Source organism: Podarcis bocagei, assembly GCF_964188305.1.
Source record: "Podarcis bocagei genome assembly, chromosome: 17".
Classification (NCBI taxonomy): Eukaryota; Metazoa; Chordata; class Lepidosauria; order Squamata; family Lacertidae; genus Podarcis; species Podarcis bocagei.
The window spans coordinates 5,264,932-5,271,265 of NC_138143.1; the positions used below are offsets into that span (position 1 = coordinate 5,264,932).

Below are 6,334 nucleotides of genomic sequence, written 5' to 3' on the forward strand. Positions count from 1 at the left end.
CAGCGCTCTCCGTCGAATGGCATGCGGCTGCGCTCGGCAGGGAAAGCAAAGGACTCAAAGCACCATGCCGCTCCCCGGCACCCGATCCGAAGCCTTTAAAAAGGCTCCTTCACGGGTCGGGAGGGCGCTAATGGTGCCAGCCGAGTCACCCATGTCCACGGGCTCTGTGCCTGTGGTTTTTAAGGGTCCCCGCGTTGCCGGCGCGGTAGGACCCAGCCCCTGCCGAGCAGACTCCCTCTGGAGCTCGGAGGGAGTCCGCCATTCGGCGATGGCGCCAACCCGGAAGTCGCCGTAACTTGCACACTTTCAGCTTTCTGCGCTCAGCAGTGGTTTTTTGGTTTTTTTAATTAAAAAAAATGGGGTCGAAAGGATCTGGGGGAAAAGACTTTAGCAATCTAGCACGCCATTGCACCCAGTGTGTTTTGATTACATGCAATTTTGGCTTTCTGGTCCACATAATCAGAGCCGGCCCACTGAGGAGGCAGGGCAAAGCACCCGCTTCTGGCGGCAAAAAAGCAAGAGGCAGCGCTCTGCCCCCCCCCTTCTGCCACCTTGTGGAAGGCTCCCTCCTCTGGCTGAGCTGGGCAACGGGGGAGTGTTCCAGTGCGCGGCAGGAGAAGGAGTCACATAATGGTAATTAATTTGTTGCTGATTTTAGGCCTCTGCATAGAGAAACGGGTTACAGCAAGGAAACTACTGTCCTCTGTCAGGGGAGAAATCTATGAGACACAAGAAAATGCAGATGGAACTTTGGTCCTATTTACACTATACATTTAAAACACATGGCTTCCTCAGAGGATTCTGGGAACTGTAGTTTCTTAAATTGTAGCTCTGTTAGGGGTAAACTATAGTTCCTACGATTCTGGGTGGGTGGGTGGGACCATGTGCTTTAAATGTGCTTTGCATCTATGGTGTGGCTGTGACCTTTCACACATGCTTGATTTTCTGAGAAAGCTGTAAAAACAACAACAACAGAGAGATTTATGAGTAGATTTATGGTGAACACAATGGTTTGTAGAATCATGTATAACTTTCCAAGTTGTTCTCTGGCCAGGCCAGAGCACTTCTGTCGCATGTTACCAGGCCCAGAACATTGGTACCAAATCAGTGTCACATTTAGTGTCCCATGCGCTTCATTATAATGCAGTAATATTGGAATTTTCTCAAAGGGGAACTACACCCACTAAAATAAATATTGGAAGAGGAATTGTGAGTCATTGGTGCTTCCATTCCCCAATATAGTGTGTGTGTGGTGTGTTTGTAGGAATTCTCACTGCAGGGGAAGGTGTGCCGTTCCCTTCAGCACCATACCACCCTGAAGAAAGAAAGAAATTTCCACAAACTAATATGGAAAACATTGCAAAATGCAATTCTGGCCCTTCTGGAGATCTGGGTGGATAGTTCGTCTAATGCCTGGGTATCCCTGACTTGCAGTGGCTCCGGAAGGTTCTTTCTTAGCAGCCCTATCTGGAAATGCCTGGGACCCCACCTCCTGCATACAAAGCATGCACTCTGAAACGGAGCTACAGCCCTACCCCAATGTGCACTTACTAGGGAGTAAGACTATGGAAGCACTCCGGCTTCCTTCAAAGTAAACTTACTTAGGGTCAAACTGCATTTCTCCTGATCAGGAGAAAACAAAAGGGCCTGACTGAACATACAATGTTGCATCCCAGATAACCCCGATTGCAGAAATTGGACACGTCTTTGCTTAGAGTAGCCATTGACACTTGGCCAAAGGAATGGACACCAGTTTGCATACGCTGTGTGTAGATGCACATTTATTATTAGTAATTTGTATTCTACTAAGTCATAGTCACTAGTCCCATTGATTTGAGTCACTCCGAGTATGCCTTAGCTGGATATAGGATATTACCTTGAGTATGACTGATGTGTTGGGTCACCCTATAATTCTACATGCGAATATTATACATCTCACTGTAGTGGGGAAGAGTGTGGCCTAGGTGGTTGTGCTTAGTCTGCTGCCAAGGTGCTATCTGTTGATGGGCGACTTCAGCGCCCCTGCTCTTCCTTCTGTATCTTTCAGCCAGACCTGGAATGCTCGGCCATTCAAACAGAGGACACCTTCATACAGAGAACTGTCACCAATCCACATCTTAAGCCTCTGATAGCCCAGAAAATTGACGACTGTCTTCTGTAAAATAGGAAAGCTGAGCATCTTATATTTGCTCTTCTTCTTCTGCTAATGACTGAACGTCATGCCATTTCCTCTTTCATCCCGGCCTTTTCCACATTCTGAATAATCTAAATAGGATCCGTTTGTTTGTATATTTAGGTTACTCTGCATGTTGAGACCCCGCGGCCACCCCCTCATTGGGAAATAACTCACACAGAGACACAGATACTAGGCTTATGTTATTGGGCAAATTTTGCCACAACTTTATTAAATTATAGAATGTGAGCTGTATTGGCTTGGGCATTGATTGGACCCAACTATATCTGACTCCTGCCCGCAGTGCAGGAAGTCCGGTAAGGGTAAACCACTGGAAGGGGGAGCCCTGTCGATGCAGACCAACTCAAGCTCCCCCTGGTGTTCCCATTGGGGTCCTCTCAAGGCCCCAGCCCCCAACCGGGCTTCGGACAAGATCAACACCCAAGGATTCCTTTAACGGAATACCCTTAAGCATGGAGGGGCAGGTGATGGCCACACCTCACCTCCCCCACACAAGGTCAATCAATGCCTAACCGCAACCCTAACAAAGTTGTGACAATTGCTACGAGGTAGGCGAAAACCAAGTGGCCAGTGCCAATTTGCCAAGTGGAAAAATTCCTACCAGGCCCCTCAGACAACCAAGGCGACCAACCGAAGTCCATAGCAAGGCCAGTGCCTAACTTGCCAAATAGGGAGGGAGGGCAGGTGATTGAAGGAAGACCTCTGGTTCACACCTCGGGTTTAAACAGCCCCAGCCACGCCCCCGGCCAGCGGATTGGGTGGCCGGGCTCTGAGGTGGCTGGGATTCCCCGGGCAACGGGGGACAAAGTCCCAAGCCCCCGGTGGGGAGATGGTGACCACGTGGTCCACCGCAACTCCTCCCCACTGGGAACAACAATGCAAAACAAACAATGCAAAATTAATAGACAGTCGTGTGTGTGTGTGTATGAAGTATGTATTTTGTTCCCTATGGCAAGGAGTGCTAGGATGGGAAGCATCCATGTAATCACCTTGTCTTAGACGCAAACCAGTGATGCATCAGAGGAGCACTTTGCACTTCACTTAGTTCTTAAGGGAGAGAGAGAGAGAGAGAGAGAGAGAGAGAGAGAGAGGTTGCATTGGAAGTAAGCAGAGACACCGCAGGGGCTTGAACCCCGTCCTGGAAACCAGGAGCGCCAACCACCAGCGTCTTTTGCTTTTTTTGGGCCAATGCAACAAGGTGAAAAGCAAAACCTGAGAGAACACTCTGAATACAGAATGTTCTCTCAGGAAAAAAGAAAACCCTTAAGAATTATGAAGTTGCAGACAGAACACAATCGAGGTTTTATCCCTTGCCATTAGCAAAGGGTATTCACCTAGATGTGTTTAAGTCACAGAGTGCCATGTTGACTGCCATTAATTTGCAGGGCAGAACAGAGAGACTGGTTTCAGTCTTCAAACTCTGCCTTTATGCTCACCTTTTTGTTTGTCCCTCTGAAGTGTGAATTCATGGGCCTGGAAGTTCCTTCTGCTGGTCTGTGAAAAGCAATTTGGACTCATTGGTTTGTCTCCAGCCCTTTCCCACCAGTTCCAGAGAAATGTTTTTGGAACACAGCTCTTCTTACTGACCTGACTTCTGCAGGAAGAGCTGGCTTCACCTGAGTGTGGTGGGCTCTTGGACAGAACTGTGAAGAGATCAAGTGGGGGGAATTGGAGAAGCCAGCACAAAAGGATTGTACTGAAAAAGATCACTGAATTGTGGAGTGTGAAGTTCACTTGCCGTTAAGTTTCCTGAAGGCTTGCAAAATTCTTGCGTCCCTGAGATGCACCTGGAAGAGACTAGGGTCTTCAGCAGCCCTCCCCTCCAGACACAGGAGCAAAAACAGCCGGTTACCTAAAGCAGCACTGTCAAGACGCAGGTGTCTCTCAATCCTGCACTGCAGATGTTCACTTGATGGATCAAGAGCTCTGACACTGCCTCTTACTTGTCAATGGAGCAGATCTGCTTCCAGCACAGGTAGCTCTGTGAGGTCTGTAAAAAAAAGAGCTGGAACGAAACAAGGCTGCCTGTCCCACCCAAAGATGTACCTTATTGTGTGGTGATGGCACAGGAAAGGGCCTCCCCTGCAGTGGTATCCCGACAAGAGAAGTCCCTCCAGGTAGAAGCACAGAGAGCGACAGCATTCGGCTTTCGAGATCGCAGCTCTTCTGAAAAAGGGATTGAATAACCAACATTGCTCAATACAAGCTCTTTGGAATATTTAGTTTGCATATTTGATGTATGATTCCATTTAGAGCCTACCTTTTCTCCAACAGGCTCAGGGTGCTTGAATGGTCCCCCTCACTGCGACCTGAAAGAATCTTTGTAGAAAGAGTTGCAGACAGAACACAGCAGAGATTTCCCCCTCAGCCAAGCACAAGATACTCACCTAGTTGACCTTCAGCCAGAAGACAAACAACTGTATTGCTGCTATAATTACTATAGAGCATTTAGAGATTACATGTTAGTTATCAGTGCCTATCGCTGCCTCTGAGAATTCGAAAGTATTTTGAATAGAAGCTACGATTGCAGTTGAAGGTAACCAAGTGAAAGGTTACAGGCAAAGGAAGCAGTTTGCCACACCAGGTTTTAAATATATTGCCTTAGGAACAGAAGTACTGGTGAGGATCCAGATTTTAGTATTTGTTGGAAACCCAGTAACCCTATCATGCAAGTCTTCACCAAAAAGTCAGCAATACAATTTGGGTCAAATTAAATTTCTAATAAAGTCTCAGCATTTATGGATCGTGTTTCCTGCATTAAACAATCATACATGTACCCCAGGCAAAGAAAATTGGGAGCTACGTACATGCCTCCTTTATCTACAGGATTTAAGGGTTCAGACATCTATTCCAAAATATTTGACAAATGTGGGTTATTATGATTTTGTGTGGCCCTCTCTGGTCATTAGTGGAACAATCAGCCACCCCCTTATGTATGAGTAAAAATGGCCAGAGAGCAGGGATTCATAAGATTTCAAATATTTTCTCAGTCATTTAAGCCTTACCATTAGCTGAAAAAAAATTTGCCCTTTATTTACAGGAAAAAATGGTCACGGCTCAGCCTTCCTAATTGTGAATATGTTTGTGCTTAAACGTTTGCTGCACTTTTTTTGCTTAAAAATGGCTGACAAAATGGTGAAAACCTCTACTTGCTCCAAGGCCTCTACCAGGCCGCCTCTGCCATTGCCATCAGTAGATTGACCCTCAAAATGCCTTATTTGCTTTTTCACACTGAAATCAGCAAGGCAACTGTTACAGACAAAAGAAGCAGTTTGATGCATCAGCTTTTAAAATGGGTATTCTAAATACCAAAATACCCCTGGGAACAGAATTACTGGCGAGGATGCAAAATGCTGGCATGTTTGGAACCTTCTGGATTTATACACACCTGAAGGAACCAAAACTCAACAATATTTAGGTGACCCTCTTCTGCAGTTGCCCAGTAAGTACAATTCATTTGGCTTCAGATGCCAAATGCCACCACTTTTAAGCAGCTGCTCAAGAGGGTTTGTTATTCTACTCCTTGGAAACCACATTATAAATGAAATGAAGTTCTTCCCATTAGCGAAGGAGCTTATCTATAGTCCCCAAGAAGCTATCACAAAATGGCTGCAAAGCATTTTTCTCAACAAGGCAACCTGAGCTAACATGAAATTAAAAGGAGCTATGTTGTCTTCTCCTCTGCTTTGCTCTTTATCGCATGCACAGCTTTCTTTCCCCCTAGATCCCCCTACCCGTCTCACTTCTAAGTCTTACCTGTCTTAAAATCTTACCCGTCTGGGTTTTTCCAACTTCTGGAGCGAGGTTCTGGAGCGAGTGGTTGCAGACCAGATCCAGGTGCTCTTGGAAGAAGCTGGTTTTCTGGCTCCATTTCCATCAGGGTTTAGGTCTGCTTTTGGCACGGAAACGGCCTTGGTCACCCTGTCGATGACCTCTGTTGATGGAGAGACAAGGCAAGGCGCTCAATGACCCCCAGTGCCTTCCATCAGCTTCGGTGGTGGCCCAGCTACAACTTCATCTCCACCCACCCTTTCCTCTGCTCCTTTGTACATCCAAAGACTTGTTGGTCAAAAGGGAAATAAACTTGATTTCGCCCCTCGTGTTCCTTCATGTGTCTTTGTTTTCCCTTGGCCTTTCTAG

General features: G+C 46.7%; 1 long non-coding RNA gene across 4 annotated transcripts; it reads right to left on the bottom strand.

Annotated features, from left to right (window-relative positions):
• Positions 1–842: 842 nt before the first annotated feature.
• On the bottom strand, positions 843–6,113 carry LOC308576454. 4 transcript variants are annotated; one of them, XR_014003227.1, is made up of 4 exons: positions 4,047–6,113; positions 3,782–3,837; positions 3,631–3,688; positions 843–954 (listed from the first exon to the last, which is right to left on the bottom strand). It is a non-coding gene; the product is annotated as an uncharacterized lncRNA (long non-coding RNA). The 4 variants fall into 4 exon arrangements; XR_014003228.1 differs by lacking the exon at positions 843–954 and adding an exon at positions 3,154–3,241; XR_014003229.1 differs by lacking the exon at positions 843–954 and having other exon boundaries at positions 3,252–3,688; positions 4,241–6,113.
• Between the last annotated feature and the right edge of the window lie 221 nt (positions 6,114–6,334).